The 18,910-nt window shown below is 38.3% G+C and overlaps 1 protein-coding gene across 1 annotated transcript in view; it reads right to left on the bottom strand.

The window, feature by feature from the left end:
• Positions 1–18,037, bottom strand: part of DGKB (diacylglycerol kinase beta) — a 331,799-nt gene extending 313,762 nt beyond the window's left edge. Inside the window, exon 1 of the mRNA XM_058833546.1 lies at positions 17,899–18,037. The gene's annotated coding sequence lies outside the window, so the exon portion shown is untranslated. The remainder of the gene's footprint in view (positions 1–17,898) is intronic.
• Positions 18,038–18,910: the final 873 nt, after the last annotated feature.

Consider the following 18,910-nt stretch of genomic DNA (forward strand, 5'->3'; position numbering starts at 1 on the left):
ATCCAGGGGGACTTTGAAAGGCTTATGAGGTGGGTCTATGCAAATCTCATCAAGTTCAACAAGACCAAGTACTAAGTGGTCCCAAACCTAGGTCAGGGCTGTTCCAAGCACAAATAAAGGCTGGGTGGAGAATGGATTGAGAGAAGATGTGGGGAGAAAGACTTGGGATTTTTCAAGCACAAGCAGTACAACATGACCCAAGAATGTGCACCTGCAGCCCAGAAAGCCAACTGTATCCTGGGCTGCACCCAATGCAACATGGCCAGCAGGGCAAGGGACAGGATTCTGCCCCTCTGCTCCAGTCTGGTGAGAGCCCACCTGGAGTGTCACATCCTATTCTGAAGCCCCAAACATGGACATGGACCTACTGGAGAGAGTCCAGAGAAGGGACACAAAGATGACCAGAGGGCTGGCGTCCCTCTCCCATGAAGACAGAGAAAGTTGGGGTTGTTGGCTGAGGAAGGCTCCAGGGAAACCATGCAGCAGCATTCCAGTAACTAAAGGGGTCCTACAAGAAAGATGACTTTTTACAAGTGCAGGCAGCCATAGGACAAAGGGAGCTTTAAACTGACAAAGGGTGGGGTTAGGTTAGATACTAGGAAGAAATTTTATACAACGTAAATGGTGAAGCACTGGAACGTGTTGCCCAGAGTGGTGATGGATGCCTCGTTCCCAGAAACATTCAGGGTCAGGTTGGATGGGGCTTTGAGCAACTTGGTCTGGTGGAAGGTGTCCCTAACAACAGTTGGGAGGCTGGGGGTTTGAAACTACATGGCCTATAATGTCCTTTCCAACCCAAACCATTGTATGATTCGGTGACCATACCACAGACCGGACAATGGTACAGACCATTCTTTTAAGTACAAGGACTAGAAAATAAAAAAAGGAGAAATATTCCAATTTACAGAAAGGAAGTGAAGAACTGAAATTCCTAAAAATTAATACAGACCTAGTGGTGAATTTTAATAAGTAACTAGATCTTAGCTGGCATTAGTTATTGCATTTCAAAGTCATTAGACAAACTGAAGCATTTGTTCTTCAATAATTTACTTGCTATCACACAGGAAGCATGTGTGGAAAAGTCAGGAACTTAAATTTTTAACTGAATATATTTAAACACATAAACCATGCTAGTTTATGCAGGTCAATAAACCAGTTGTATTTAACAGCTTTATCTTTGTGTATAATATAAAGTTGGAATTGGTAAATTTAAGTCTAAATCCTTTAAAAAACGTATTTAATAACTTAAAAGAGCTGTAGAGTGTAAAAATTATCATGGATATCTTACTAAGCAAGCTTCAGAATTTTAATTAAAATTATTAAAATTCCCTGTATCTCACGTACAGCTAGCTTTAGTTAATACACCATTAATTAACACATGAATTTTTGACGAAACCATGTCATTTACAGATTTAACTACATATACACAACAATAACAACATTATAGGAATCTGGGGCTCTTGTTAGATTACTTAAGGTTTATACTGTGGTTTACTTCAGAGTCCTGGTTTTGCAGTCACCCTTGCTGGGAACCTGGTTAGAAAATGTCACGGCTCCCATCCAGTTCCAGCAGCTCCATCCCTTTTCCTCAGCACAATCAAGCTCTATACAAAATGGTGCTGGGGAGGTACCCAGGGCTGAGCCAAGGACCAAAAACACTCCTAATGCATCCACTCGTTTGTCCCAGCAAAAGCACCCTAAAAAACAAGGAAGATGGAGATTCTGAACAATGTGTCAAAACCAAATACAGACCGCTTTGTTTTGAATCTCAACTGCTCTGCTGTCTTTCCCCATGAGGGAAGAATAAGTATGTACCTGAAGAAGAGCAAATAGAAATTATGAAAAAGCTGATGCTGATTGGAATACAAAACTCCAGAATGCCAAATCCTCTGCTTTTAGAAACCTAGAAGTACTCAGTGCATTTAGTCTTTTTCAGATTTTTGCCTTTTTGATACACAAAACAAATGACTATTCAAGAGATTATTATAGATGTCTAATGTTTGCTAGCAGTTTCCAGTTCTCAAGGTTCCCAGGCACAAACTGCATCACTAGATTTAGCTTACATTTCTTAAATTGGCACAACTAAAATAAGAAAGTTATTTCTTTTGGCATCTTAGAAGAATTAAAAACATTGATTTAGCATACCTAAAAAATTCACTGTAAAATACCTTGTTGTAAATATATGTACATCATATGTTTGTTTCCTATTTTAATTTTTATTCAAGATAAATTTATTAAAAATAACTGTTATCCTGTCATTGCTAGTATTTCAGAAACCTACCTATAATACAGGTGAAATTATGAACATAAATATTTCTACATAGATACATCAGAATATTTTGATGAAAATAAGTAATATTTCATGTTCTTTTGCATATTTCATCTCTACTTTTATTATTCACAAAATTTATCTAGCCTTTTTAATAACAAGTATTGAAGACAAAAGCAGACCTCCTACAACAGTGTTGCTTAATTACCAAGTCCAAGTTAGCACAGACAATAGACTAGATAAATACTTCCACTGATTATTTGCGAACCAGAAAGATTACTCTGCATTATTTCTATTTTGTTATCTATGCAGTATTCCTTTGCATATAACATATAAAATAAAATGTATCAGTAAACAGCATTAACAAAAAAATGTATATTCTTTTTCTGCCAAAAATTCGAGGGGAGAAAGATCAAACATGTCTTCTTGACAGTCATAAATTCAAATAATACTCTATTTATTGATGTTTAAAATTTTGGTTGTAATAACTATTCCTGAATAGCCAGAATAGTTACCGTACTATCATTTTCAAAATACTCCAAAAGCCCCAAAATATTTTACTGAAAATAGACTTGCTTGCTTGGCAGAGTTATGCATACTTTTCTGATCTATCAAATGTTGCAAAAACACATGTTTTCTCTTTTGTGGGACATCACGATTGCTCCATTTGTGGTAAACTTGCCCTGGGACACAGAATTTTCCAAAGAAAATTGCACTACAATGGCCCACATCATGCCATCTGTTCTAAAAACTCTCCAATGATTTCTACAGAGGATAGTCTTAAAAAATAAATGGAACAACATGTCCCAAAGTACTTTCTTTACCTAGCTTAAATACTTTTCATGAAAAACATTCTGAAAAATTTAGAGAGCTGTAGCATTTCCACTAAGTTAAGCCCTTAATATTCATCTATTGCTAAACGGGTGAGGTTCATGGACTGACTGGAACATATGGGAAAGAGCTCCATGGCTGCAGATGCAGGGGTTACATGGGGAGTCCCAGCCTTCCCAGGAGATGAGTCCTGCTGGCTCCCTTCCCTCCCACTCACACCCCCATCAGTAACACCCTGTGCTGCTGTGGCAGCAGCAGAGCAGCCAAAAGCATCACTCACCTCACAAAAGTAAGCAGCCATGGAGCCACAGTCCTGGAGTGGCCAGAAGTGGTGATCTGTCAGTCTAGTACTACTCTCACATTTGACTGTGCCATCTCAGTCCCCACAGAAGATGCACTGCAAACAGCGCAGGTGACACAGCCACACGAAGGCCCATGGACTGGGAGAAAGAGTGGGACAATTCTTTCAGCCTGTGTCAACACTGTGAACAAACTTCATCATGACAAATACCTTAAATGCACTTCACCTGCTCTATAAGAACATAAAGAAAATATATTGTCATGTCTTGTTATTGTCTACTCTCTTTTAAGACTATTTCTCTGACACAGAGAGCAACTATAAATTTTAATGCTGAACACCATGACCTTCCATCTTTGGTTACTTTTGAAAATGAGATCGCTGTAAAACACCAAAGTATGCATAAAGTTCAGATTTCTGATTACATAAACAAATTATAAATATATAAACAAATACTTCCCATAAAGAAGCATACTATCCTTGTTTACAGTGCACCAGAGCTGTTACTTTATAACAGATACACAGAGGAAAATGCCCAGAAATTCCCTGGTGAAGTCTGAAACCCCTTTCAAAAGAACAATAATGTTCTGCATCAGTACAGCTTCATGTTATCTCACATCTGATTTACAAATAGAACAAAAGTTCCTATGAACTTCATTAAATGGCCATTACCTAATAACTCCAATCTTTTCATAGCACAGCCAATGTTCTTAGATTATTAGTATTTGTTAGTCAAATTTTACAGATATAAATAGTAATTTTAAAATACCCAAGATGTATGTTGAAGCTAACTCTCATCCCCCCCCCCCCCCCAGCACACAAAAAGAATGTCACTGGCTTTGCAATATCACTTCACATGGGTGATCTGGCTTTGGGACTGGTCTGGTTTGGGTTTGTTTGAATATGAATGATGTAAGGCAGCATTTCTTTTTCATATTTAGAATGGCTTTAGTCATGCAGATGATATGCCTGTCAAAATAGGCCCAAACTGGAATCCTAGCAATAAAAAAAAAAAACAAAATGAAAAACATCATAAAAAATTTCTAACAACTTGATATGAAATCACAGTAATTGCAACATCAACGTGAAGACACATTTTTCTTTCCCTTACCAAAGAACCTTTTATGCCCTTGACACCTTCCAGACATGAGAGCCTCCAATTTATCCTTGATCCCAGTGTGCTCCTTTCTGCTGAGCACCACTTCACACCTCTCTAACTGGATGTTGCTCACTCACCAAAAGAATGTTTGTTCCTCTTGGGTTCTGGAATTCACTAGGGGCCATGCCCTCGAAGATTCCTCACCCTACTCATTCCAAAGCCACAGCACATTGCCTGGCACACAGACTGTGAGCAGTCCTGGCCCCTTTCACCCCTGGGAAGGAATGTGACATTCTTCAATCTTCCACCTCCCATTCTCACACTCTTGTGATTCAAGAGGACCCATCAGCAGATGTATTTTTTCTTCTCTGCCTGAGCAAGGTGTGATCACTACGATTCCACTCAGGTTAACAGAAAAACCCAATGGCATTTCCAGAGTATCTCTCAAACACACAACCATTTATCACTGTGTTTTAACCTATCAAGAAAATAGTTGTAAACATCTTTCTCACACATACACACACAAAAAAAAGGTGGGGAGGGAGGAAAAATGACAGATTATATTTGATTGTGCCTGGTTGTTCCTACCAACTGTTACTTCTGTTTTGCTCTGGCAGTCAATATCTGTTATCTTCTCTCACAACCATCCTCAGCAGTAGTACTTTGGGTGTCTAAAGAAGCAATCCTCAGAGTGCAATATGTACAAATAATACAGTCCATTCCTTCATTTGAAAAGCAAAGACTCATTGAACTCCAAGCATCTTTGCCTAGGAGCCGCTCACTTCTACACACTGCTAAATTTTAGCCACAGCACTCAGTAAACAGAAAAGCAGAATGACTCTTCATATATCACTAACTGCTGTAATCATCCCAAGTAGAAAAGTAAATATTTTGAAATGGAAATACAGCCAATCCACACTGAAAGAAAAGGTAAATCAAGTGTGACTGTGCATAAGACAATCTGAGCAGTGACTACCCACTAGTAAAAAGATACCAGCAAACTCCCTATCCTCTGTATCAGGTCCATACTAATCAAAGCAGATATAAAAATTGAAAAAAGACAAAACTAAGTCAAACACATGAAAGCATCCTCAAGTTTTACTGGAATTCTATTCCAGTAGAGTGGGGCAGGGGGGAAAGCTCTCACCTACTCTGCAAGGCAATAATTCTTTACATAAATAATTAAATATAATAAATAAATAAATAAAGCATACTGTGATTCTTTCTCTTTTTCCCCCTTAATTTCCTAGACATGCCAGTTTCCCCCAATCTTGAGACATACACACTCACAGCCAAATAAACCAACTTCATCAAAACCAAACAACAGAAACAAAACAAAAACAAACTAAAAACAAAACCACCACCAAAAAAAATACTAAATAGCTGACTTGTAGAGTAGAAATTCAGTTTCTCTCTGCTGTAGTTGCCTCCACCATAGTCACCACTAGCTGTGCCTTATCACCATTTGAGGTCAAGCAGGTCTCACTTTCACAGCTACTAATCCCCCGAGTGCATTATCAACATCCAGTGGAAAAGAAAAGCAGGAATAGCTCAAGGACACGGAAATGAAGGAGGCAGCAGCAGAGATGTAAAAACCAGGGCTCCAGGGGCAGTCAAGGGATGTAAAATGGAATATAAGACAAACATAGTTACAACTTTCTTCAGCTGCTCTTTCGGTGATCTGTTTGAGGAAATGTAACCAGTATTTCTTACAAAATATTATAAAAAAGAATGGACAATAAGGGAAATAACTGTGAGCTGAGCTCATCTGATGCACATTTCATTGACTATGATTCTACAGTGTAGGAAAAGGCTTACATTTTTATTTTACAGACCTAGTTCTATGTATGACTGAGTATGTATTCTCATGCAGAGTGAGAAATATATACTGTAACTAAAGAATTCTCTAGATTATACTGCTATTATTTCATATTTCTAAGACTCTTACTACCATAGCATCTATACAACCAAAAAAAAACTATCACATAATGCACAGCTAATTAACAATGTAGAGGAATACACAGAAACAACAGTGCACTAGGAGAGATGATTGTATCTGAGACTGGTGACTGAAATTTTAATTCTCTAAGAATTAATGAATATATTTTGCCTACTTCTAGAAAACAGATCTGTAAACAGTTTCAATATAGCATGGTCAAGACAAATAGAAAAAATAAGTTAAAAGTTCAAGCTCCAGAGGCAGGAATTCATCATGGTCTAATACAACTCCTCAACATATGAGGGGGTTAGAAGCTATCTGCATATGCTTTCCATGCATCTGCTACAAGGGCAACGACACAAATACACAGAAAATAAACTCACAACACCAGAGGCCACACCTCAATGGTAAGAATTATGATGCATTGATTTTAAACTATACAACATTTTTTCATCAAAACTTTGAAGTTTTAGAAACATTGCTCATATCTCAATATACTTAGAGTAAGTAAACTTTAAAAGGAGTAGGAACAGGAGTCTGACAGCATCAGCCTTCCTCATTTACCACTGCCTTGCTTTACCATATTCACCTCTTACATTCAGATCCACAGACTAATACAGTCATTTGACAGCATTCAGTATTCATTAATTTTACTAGTCCAGAAACTTTTCAATAGTTTTTACTGAAGACCTATCTTCCTGAGCTAAAATTGCTTAGATTTCTTTGTAATGTAAATTCTTCTACTGTACACCTAGCAAGGGGCACAGGTCTATCTCATTAGTTCAGAGTATAAAATACCAGACAATATTTCTCTTAGATTCATGTATCATGTCACAGAACTGTAACTTTTACTAAAAGGATTATAAAAATGATGTAATTCCAAGCTACATACTTTATAAGCATTTTGTATTTACAAGCATTATAAATAATGATGAGTAGTTCATACAGAATAATTTATGGGAAATATATTGTTTTCAATTAAGTGTGCTCATCAAATTCACAGAAGTACAATCCTTGGAAACAGCCTCCCAGTGTGAACAGTCACACTTCAAAATTAAGATGTAATGCTGTTTACACCTTCTTCAATATTTGGAATACAAGACCTTAAAAAATTATGACAGTAACAGCTTTGCTTAAATATCTTCACAGATGAGCACAGAAGGCAGACAGACACAGATTTTATTCTAAACCAAAATTATCTGTCTATTTAGTCCTCTCTTCTTGTAACATTTTTGTTTTAATGACTTAGTCTGGTATTATAAATCTTAGGTTATGTTTTATATTCCATAGGAACATTCTGTGGCTTCTGGTAAGGGTGTGCAAAATCGAGGCTCAGGGAACCCCAATCTGCATGAGGCATTTTATGACATATGTCCTGAGGCTGTAAATGACTAGGCACCATGGTCCATGTGATCAACTCCATGTTCCCACTGCTATATGAAAAGAGATATATGGAGATGTTGATTTTTTAAAAAATAATAATAGAAATATTGCAGTATAAGGCCAAATATTTAGTAGTAATGCATACAAAGACAGTCCCAGTTACAGAGCTGACTTCTGTTGGGCATATGATTGAAATAAAAACATTTGTCATGTACTGGACTTCATTCAGATCTAATGTGACCCCAGCCAGGGTCAGCCACTTGGGTAGGAACCGTTTCTCTAACTACCACTTCAAAGTGCAATTCCTGTAAGTAACTAAACAGTCAGACAGATTCTGACTGCTATAAATTTAATCATGTTCACAACTGCAATAAATATTTGCTGACATATTCAGCAAGTAGTCAATAGAAATTTATATAAAATTATACGTATATATACACATATTTATATATACACAAATACTTATATAAACACATCCATATTCAAAATTAACGAAGTTCAAGTATTGATGTCCTGGGCAGCAGAATATGTTGTATTAGGTTAAGATTAGAAGATTGGAAAACACAGAAAAGCAAAAAAAGTAAACATTTCAAAAATATTTTTAAAATATTTTTGGTTTTAATTCTTTAAATTACTAAATTTATATAATAGGAGTGACACATGATATTGTTGCATAAGGTATCTTTTAAAAAAATTTTAAGTTCACTATATATTATTCACAAAGAAAAACAACCCTTTTCCAATGGATTAGTAAGTCATTATTCTAGCTGTTATTACATCCATACCAATGAAATATTTAACACAGACACCAAAATGTTTTTAAGGATAGATACAGTAAAGGATTTAGAGAGCAGAAACTTAATTTAGGTATGATATAGGTCCTAAATCCTCTAATAGTCTGATTGTCCTTTCTCTTGCTTGCTAATGCTGTCCTCCACTTCCCACTGGAATAGATTTATATAACTCAGCATTGATAAATCTACAGTAATGTACATTAAAAAAAAAGTAGCAATGCACTTAAAGTGATGACCAGTGAGCTCATTACTGATGAGTTACCACTCAGAAATATAATAAAAAATTGGAATTATAATCAGAAAAGATCGGCTCAGTGCTTGACAGCATTCAAGAGAAAAAGTATTCCGAAAAAAAATTCAGAATAAATAAATTTATTTCTTTGTATAGATAGATCCCTGGTATACTTGGATTCTGAATAATGAAGGGTTTTTTCAGATTTGCAAATTTGATAACAGCAGAATTGGAAAAAGAGGACAAAAAAGATGGAACATAAAAAGTGAGAGTACACTAGAATTCTTCCATCTTCAAAATTAAACTGGCCTATCTCAGACATCTTTAAAACAATAAATGTGTACAGAGTGTTAGAACCTGAAGGAACACTCTGGACATCCTCAGCTTATTCTTCTATTCTTTTCTTCATAATCACTGTTAGGAGACATCATACTAGTCCAGACAGACACTCATCCAGTAAATCTGTCCTTATGCTTTTAAGAAGGATGAAGAACTACCCCACTCACCTGCCCCTCTAATAGTGACTTGGTAAGGACATACATAAGCCACACTGAATTTTCAGTACAATGTGCAGAATTTGACTCCCCCAGAAAAAAACCCAAAACAAACAAACAAACAAACAAATACAAGCCCCTCCCCCCCCCCCCCCAAAAAAAACCCAAACCAAACCAGACAAACTCATTAATAATAATTATTTGTCTCTGGAAAAAAGTAGTAAATGTTACAATGTTTACCACACTCTGTAGTGTGGATGTTCACTTGCCACATATGCAACACATACTTTCACAAGAAGGGACATACAAACAAAATATTTTACTAGAAATATATAGTTTTCAAAAATATCTAGATAATACCCAATGAATACATTCCATTTACTTTTAATTATGCTTGCTGTCATTTACAGAATCCAACTCCAACTATGTAGAGGAATGTAATCTGCATTATCAACTCTTCAAAAGAATTTGCCTACAATACACAAGATTCTTCACCACGATAAACTTAATGACCATATGTAAGGTCTTCATCATGCTATTCACAACCATTTTAAGGTGTTTAATAGTATTTATAAGGCTTTTAAAGAATTAAGCCAGAAAGGTTATGCTGTCATGAAATTTCTTTCCTTCCCTCCTCCTCTTCCATTCTATTAGGCTATCTTAAATCAAGAAATACTCAGTGGAGCAAGTGCTAAATCTGAAGAATCAATGACAACATTGTTGAAGACACGGTAAGACTCAGTATTATCTTCTCTTCTTCAACACCCACAGATTGAAAATCATTACCACAGCTGTTCTGCCTTCAGGTGCTGTATTTTTTAACAGTTTAAAATCTCTCTCAACTTTGTGCTTTTCACAATGAACTTTCCTTTAAACAACCACACTGTTTCTTGCATATCCCTAAAACATTTAAATGGCTGTAGAAGACAGTGGTTTAAAGTGTTTGAGACATTTAGGTTATATAAAGAAAGCAGACATACAGGTTCATTGCACCTTTGTAAAATGTCTGCATGTCCCTCAAACACAGAACTGGATGAAAATAAATTTTGATATTAACATGCAATAATGATCTATACATGTGATTCATAATCATTTGTTACTATGAAGCATAGTTATCAACACACATGTTGATATGAAAACATAAGGCTCAGAAACAAGATCTCATATTGGGATACGTGGATCATGTTCCCTGGAGAGGAATAGCATTTTATTCCTTCACGGGTTAATAATTTGCTCTCAGCTTAAAAGAGATGGCACCTGCTCTGTCAAATGCATATTTGCATTTCCAAAGAATAAGAGCAGCAAACGAGACAAGGGGAGGAGTAATGAAACTTTTCCCGAATAAATTAAAGAACTCTACATGGGGAAGGGATGAAGCATTTGAATCTGAATGAAAACTGCAGAACATGACAAGAAATACATACAATAATTGGAAAACCTTTTCTGCTGGTGATGCTTTCCAGTGAAAACCGGCCAAGAATGTAAATAACGCAAGACAAACTGGAGCTTCACAGAATAACAAATCTAAGCAGTTGTAACTTGTCAGGATACATAGATTTTGACCTGATTTTAGTACAAATAAACAAAGCAAGAATGTCTCAGTTCTACAACTGCTCTCATTAAAAGTCCATGTTCCAGAGTAGTTTACTTTGGATTTTGAAAATAATGCTTTTATTTAATTTTACCTTAAGATGGTAGATGAATTATGGATGAATTACAGAAGCTTTCAAGGTTTCTAGATGATGAAAGCATTACTCCACCCCCATAGGAGTTCTTATCATTTTAGTTAGGGTCCTGGACTAATCATGCCGAACTCACTGTCTCAATATATCATCATACTAGGATACTGAAAGGGTCATCTCTTCGTTTAGATGGACAGCATTTTGATGAAAGATCCAAAGGTAAGATCTTACTAATGTAAGATCCAAACCAAAAAAGCTTCATGGAGTGACCACAATTATCAGGCATGTGCCCTGAATTAAGGTCAGAGGGAATACGGCCTAAACCCTGAAGGAGTGCTCTTAAAAGTATAAGATCTTTTCTGTAGCCCATATATTCTTATTAGTTTCCTTTATAGCTACCTGGTTGTTAAACTGCACTGAAATATGACTGGGTATGCTCTTGCTAGCTAGAAAACTGTACCTGAAAGATTCTACAAATTCTTCTGTCACTGACAGATAGACCTACCCTGACTTCATCAGCTCATCACACCTAAACAAGAACACACAAAAATCCTTCAAAGAGTCTTGAACAACTTCTTGTTCACAGAACAGGTAATTAGATATAAGTACTGGATATTCATCACAACTCTTTTTCTCAACACCAACAGAGATATGTCAAAATCACCTTCCTGGTGTACTGTGCAATACAGGGTGGAAAAACCTATTGAATGCTCATATAAGCTGGTTTTGTAATTTCTGGGTGAATATTTATAGGAAACAGTCTGAGCCAGAACATAAAGCTTTTCTAGGAGTAACTGTTTTGAATTTACAAAAGCAAAACATTTCATAACTTAACACGGTATTCTACAATGTGAGGAAAACAAAATAACTACTTGGCATTTTAATTTTAAAGAGGAAGCAAAAGAAAATTCTTATCAGAGTACTATACTGTTATTAAGAATATCCAAAAGGTTTCCCAGGATTCCTCCAGCCATTCTACTTTGATGAAGTTGTGTCAACATCACTAAGCCTAACAAAGGGCAGTGCAAATTTTTATATTTCTGTTGTATGAGATGTTTAGAAGGTTTGAATTCTTTGACATGGAAGTTGTCAGACTGTTTAAACACAAACATCTGCATGAGTGCTTTTAAAGTAAAAACAAACAAAATGACCCACTGTACTTCCTGAGCAGAAGTACCTGCAGTACTACACAATTTTAAATTTACAACAGCATATCAAGATAAACCTTACCACAGATGCAGTAGTCTTTCAATGTGTATGACATGTAGAACAAAGTAAACCTAAATGCCTAAGGATTAAGAGTTTCAAAGTAAATCCAGAATTTTTAGAAAAGCCTGTAATTTTATTTTTCATTAAAAAGCATTGCTGGAATATTTTATATCAATAACTAATTAAGACAGACTTTTTGGTAAAAACATACCATAGTCCTGTTTTTGGGTCATGAAGAAAAATAGAAATGCTCCAGACTACTTGTTTATTTAGATATGTTTAAAAATAGATCCTTTGATATTTAACTCCTGGTACATGGCCCATTCTAATGAACTACTGTTTTAAGGCTATTTTACTTTGTGTTTATATTCAGTAATGCATGGAGAAGACTCAATACTTTCTTAAGAGTTAAATTCTTCCTTACCTGCCTATCTGAGAAAATATCCAAGGGTATAATTTATCTCACACAAAGACGGATGTCTTAAAATTAGATTTTAAACTGTGAACAAGTCACACCAGCCAGGCACCCTTTATAATGATTTAAGAGACCTGGATGCATCCAGAATGTGCTTCATCTGACCTATAAAGGATGCTCATCTTAAAATTAAAATTTCCCCCAGCAGGTGCTTTTGACTTTCCATTAGTAATAATAGCAGAGACAGAAGGCAACCAGATGGTACTTAGACATTGAATAGAAGACAGAATAGATTATTGTATACTTTTAACATTTTTAAAACTTTATTTATACATTATGGGCAAGTTATCAAAATCTAAAGAAACAGACAAAGTAAAGACATTGAGTAAAATATTCTAGGGGTGTACAAAAGCAGCCCTATGGTTACAGAAAGGAGATTAAATTGAGTTTTACATATCTAAACCTAAAACCTTTTCACAGAAATCTTTAAGTTTATTCAAAGGTTTTCATTGAAGATTAAAAAGAAAAAATAATTGAAAAAGAAGAAAAAAGGTAGCCATTATATTTCCTTTTGCTTGCTTAATTCATTCCTGCTTGCAATCACATATCTTTCACTTTTCATCTACTTCAGTATCAATTTTTTGGCTATAAATGTTATCTCTTTTTTTTTTCCTTTATTGTCTTTTTTCCTTCTTCCTGTTCTTAAAACATATTTCTGGCATAATATTACTTCCCATTCACTTGATTAATTCATAAATTCATGCAGGAAACAGGAGAAAATTCACACACAATTAAGAGGCAAAACCAGCAGCAGACCCTTGAGTCTCGGGACACAGTGGTTCATAGTCTATGTCTATGTCTAGGCCATAATCTCTAGATTTAGAAGAAAACACTACTTTGCCTTTCAGAAGACAAGACAGCAAATTTTGCTGATTTCACACCACCTGAGGTTTTCTCCTAGGCTGATACAGCTGCCTTACTATTTGCAATTCCTCTATTTCACCTAAAATTAGCTCTCTAAGACCACAAATATACAAATTTGTCTTGGAAAAGCCACACATACTTCAAGAGCATTCAGGATTGATTTCAGGTAATTTCCAAACTCAAACCAGTGTATAAATCAGAAGTGTCCACCTGGGGAAATATTTAGACCAAAGAGAATAAATTTGACTTATTGCTTTTACTTCACACTATATACTTCAAAAGACAAAGGAGAAAAGAAAGACATTTCTACTAACCATGTGAGTTTTCCCCATTCCCTGACTAAACCAACAATACATTGGAATGCTTCATAAGCAATATCCAAAAGGCAACCCAAAAGGCAAGCAAAGCACCATGCCACAGCAGAAGGCTCACAGATTTGAATGCACCAACGTAAACTTCCATGAAAATTTTCATCACGCATCTGTTGAGATTGTTACTACTGCAAGGACTAGAGAGTGAGTTTCTTATTACAACTACTGAGCACTAAACATCCCATTGAATGTTTAACGAAAGAAATACCTTAACGATTTCAAACCAAGTAATCAAAACAGGGCTGAAAATCAACCTAAACATAATTAAATAATTCATGGCATTTGTATTAACTGAATATTTTTGCCACCATAAAAAAAAGGCATTCCTAAAATCCCTAACAGAGAAGAAAGAAGTATCTAGAGGTCATTTTAGTAATGATTTTCTATAGTAAACAACAAACATCTAAAAATAAAAAGCTAATTGGTCCCCAGAATTGGAAGTCTAAGTAGCAATACTGAACTAACAAACATGTCTACAACTCTGCTTGTCTTTATTTACTTTTTCAAAAATAGTTTAGGGCAAAACAATAGTGTCAGAATTGTACACTTAGATTCCAAACTTGTATTTAGGGGTAAGAAATAATTAAACAGCCTCCAAATACTTACATTTGTTAAGCTTTTAAATTTGTGGCAAACTAACTATATCCCTTCAGGGCTAAACTGCTGCAAACATTATTCAAAGGAGTCTTTTATTTTCTTCAGAAACAATTAAAAAAGAAAATGTGTTCTACATTGCATAAAGCTATTTTACAGGGTGTTTGGGGACAGTTACCCATCTCAATTCCAACTAAATAAATAAATATTTACTTCTCAATTTCCTAAATTAGCCTAAATACTTTACCCGCATTAGATCATTTCTATCCATAGCAAGAGCATTGTTAGTGTACTGAAAACTAGGTCAGGTTGACAAAATCGGTATCAGTTTCAAAGCCCAAATTTTTAACTTTTTTTCACTCTTTTAGGCAAGGTATTAAAAATAAGTACAAACATCAAACCCTTCTCGGTGAGACCCAGCAAGTCACTTCTTCAGCTTTCCAGTACTGTAAATTTGCTGGTTTAGCTATAAAAGTAGTCCCTGAAGAGAAAATTGTTAATAAAGTATGGTTATGAAAAACTAAAATTATGGACAAGTAATTGCCATAAGTCTTCTATTACTGTTACTAATTATTTTGGAAGTGCCACAGGAAACAATAAACTGACTGAAGGAACTCACAACTGAAGGTCAAGAGATCCTTTACGTGGAATTTTTTGTCACAAAATGATTTGCTTTAACCTTTATACCAGCTTCTATTGATTAAACTGGCTGTGAAATGCTATGTAATTCCTTCCAAATAACACTTGGAACCTCATCTACACAAGTGTAAAAAAAATTGGGAATTACACCCAGAAAGTGTAGTCCATATTCTTGGTATCTTTTTCACTTTAAACAGTAATGCAAAGCTCAGGTGGGAACTCCTGAAGCAGGTTGCAAACTTTACTTGATAGCAACAGGCTGTAGGGAGCTTTCAGGAGGCCAGAATCTTTTTCTTCCACAGCACTGCATAGTATTGACGTCTCCCAGATTTGACTGGGAGAACTTCATCATAACTTTAAAATAAACATAAATGTCTTTCACAAGTACCTTCTCCATCCACAGGTAGAAGTCTGGCTGAAATTCTCTTGATCCAGCACACCAAACCACAAAACAAGACCAACTGTTTCTGTAACCCACTCCCTTCTAATTGTCACCACTCGTTCGTAATTCCAGATACAGATAAAAATGTTTCGTCATCCACTTTCCATCAAGGCCTTAAAAAGACTTGTTAAAATTGTATGCAGAAGGCTTAATTTACCTATGATCTAATAAAGGTCATAACAATTCAAAGAGAATGAAACATCATATATTATCTATACTCAAGGAGCATCTGGACGATGCTCTTAGTCACACAGTTTAGGTTCAGGTAGTCCTGTGAGAAGCAGGGAGCTGGATTCGATGACCTTTATGAATCACTCAAAACCTGAGATATTCCATGAGTCTATGCTATATGCTGTCAGTTTTTATTACATTAAATCTAAAGCATGACTTCAAGCTATTATCTTTCATTCTATATGTGCCATTCAGAAGAACTCAGTGCTGCTGACATGCACATACAAAACTAAAGAAGCCCAGTCCAGCTATCCAGCCAGCTGACTGAAGTTTTCCAGTATTAACCTATTATTTTACTCCCAAATGTGCTATTTACACTCTGCTTTACTAAAATGCTGCTTTAACAGCTTTCCTACAACTCTCTTATCATTCTCTTCATTTCTGTTCCAGTGATCTCTTTCCATAGGCAAGAGGTACCTAGACCCATCCTATAGTGACACCTGAATGACAGTTCCAGAGCAGAAACAGCGCAGATCCTCCTTGTAAGTAAAAACCTAATATCTAGTGCTCTTTAAAACAATTAACTTTATTGCTTTCATACTGCATTAACTCATAAAAAATATCTTCATTCATGCATTGCTACTGAATACTGTTCAAGACACCTACAGGTGTTTAAAAAAGATGATTTCAGCTAGTACGTAACAATTCATATATACTTCTTCCTCAAAAAATATAAGGGGGCTTTCAGAAATCTGCTTAAGAACAGTAACTCCTGATGTTTGCAGGCCCCTAAATTAGATTAACACAATTAGACCCAAATATTTCAAATCCACAGCATAAAACATATCACTCCACAAACATTTCAGACTGTTGAATAATTGTTCCAGGCCTTCCCTGCCATGATAAACAACAAAGTCCTTCTACCTTGACAAATGAACAAGAGACAAGAGAAGCCCCTGGAGGAAAGTGCTGCTTTGTGATGTCCCATGTTTCTTGATGCTTGTTTTCCTTCTGTACCAGATAGACATTTCAGGCTCTGAGCAATACTGGATTACCACTTTGGGGAGAAACAAGGGAGTTATTTCCTGTCATGTTATCCATAAAGCACAGCACAAGTCCAGTCATCTGGGAATGCATATTAGGTTCTTGGTATGGATTTTTATTTTTTCCCGGATGCATAATGACTTTCTAAATATGTGCATCATACCATTCAAGTGCAAAGGAAAACTATTACCTCGCTACATTAGGTCATTTAAACTAAATGGAAGTAGGAAGTGTCAAGTAGCTTTTATAAAAACTTAAAAGATTATGTCTCCTGCCACAATTACTAGTTTTCCCCATCCTGTTGCATTGCGTCTTTTATTTTACGATAGGGTTTTATAAGTTTTCCATTTTTTTTTCTAAACTTACATTAACCAGATAAAACTGCTTTTAAAAATTAATAAAGTTCTACCTAAATTTGTAGAATAAACAGTCAAACAATGAAGAACTGAAGATCCTACAGTCTGCTTGTTTAAGTATGGAAAAATAATACCTACAGTATGGTAATCTGATGAGAAAACCTTTAATTCACCTCCAAAACAGGACACTCAGAATGAAAGATGCAATTACATTCACTTCTGACAAATAAAAGTGTTCTTAAAAAAGAATCAGAACAACACTGGGCCACAAAACAAACAAACATAAGCAAACAAACAAAAAACCCCAAAACAAAACAAACCCAAAGCACAAGAATGAGCTTGTAACATCAACACGTAAAGTTTAAGAAGACCAGCCTTTAAAGCCTAAGTTTGCAGCTGCATCTTTTGTTTCCTGCGTCCTCGCTATGTTCGCATGTACACTGGATGCCTCAGCACTTCAGCGTTTTGAACCCGGCTACCAGGGGCAGCATCAGGACACTGACTGGGGTTGAGCAAAGTGATATAGGTCAAGGAGGCAAATTGGCCGTAACTAGAAATCAAAGCGACGCGTCGTGACCAATTCAACACAGCACGGCTAGCTACAACTTTCTGCTTAGCCCCTCGGCTGCGCCCAGACACACGGCCGCGCATCACGGCCCCCCCGGTTCCGCGGCTCCCACCGCTCCGGCCGCCCAGCGACTCGCCAACTTACTGCAGTGCGATGCGGGCGGAGGGAACGCTCGGCCCCGGGATGCGAGAGAGCCCGGCGCCCTGGGCAGCCGCGGGACCGGCCATCCAGCCGGGCCACCGCCAGCGACGGCGGCGACACCGCCGCCAGCCCCCCGCCCCGCCCCGCCGCCGGCTGCCGCAGCCCAGCGCGCCCGGCCCGGCCCCGCGGGGTCACCGCCGCCCTCGGCCCCGCTTCTCGCCGCTCTCCGCGGCACAGCGCGGCTCCCGCAGCCGCCCTCCTCTCGGGAACGGGCAGGCGCCTCCGGGCGGCGCGGTTTTAAGCAGCGGTGCGCCAGCACATCTCCCACCCCCTTCCCGGCCGGGCGGCAGGGGGGAGGGGAGCAGCGACACAGACACACAGAGACACACACGCGCTATCGCTCACGCACACGGAGACACCCCCTCCGCAGCCCCTCCCGCCCCCGCGCAGCTGCGGTACCTGTTGTCCAGCGCCCGCATCCCCCGGGCGCCGCCCCCCGACTCCGCGCCCGCTCCGCGCTGGGGCGGCGGTGCGGCAAGAGCCGCGCGGGGCTCCGCAAAGCTCCGCTACCCCTTCTCCGCCCGCTGCCCCGCGCCGAGAGGCGCTAAGCCCGCGCAACACTTACCCAAAGTTTACAGGCTCTCCCCGCCGGTGACGACCGCCCTGGGCTGCCGGCCGCCCTCCCTGCCGCCCGCTGCGAGGTAGCGGGGCTGTGGCAGCGGGCGCACCCGCGCAGCCGCGGGGCACGGAGGGGCCGAACGCCGCCCGCCCCGCTCCTACCTGCCCGCCCGGGCGCTGGAAAGGCGGCGGCCGCGGAGCGGCTCCCACGCAGGTGCGCGGGCACTGCGCTGCCGGAGTCCGCGGCTCAAGGAGCTGGCAGAGGCTGCACCCTCCCTGCCACGGCACTGTCCGGTCCTCGGCGGCCGCTGTCCCCCGGGAAGGCCGGGCCAGTGCCCGGCTCGGCGCCCCGCAGCCGCTTCAGCAGCAGCCCGCCGTGCCCGGCTGCCCAGGCGCC

This window comes from Poecile atricapillus, chromosome 2, assembly GCF_030490865.1.
Source record: "Poecile atricapillus isolate bPoeAtr1 chromosome 2, bPoeAtr1.hap1, whole genome shotgun sequence".
Classification (NCBI taxonomy): domain Eukaryota; kingdom Metazoa; phylum Chordata; class Aves; order Passeriformes; family Paridae; genus Poecile; species Poecile atricapillus.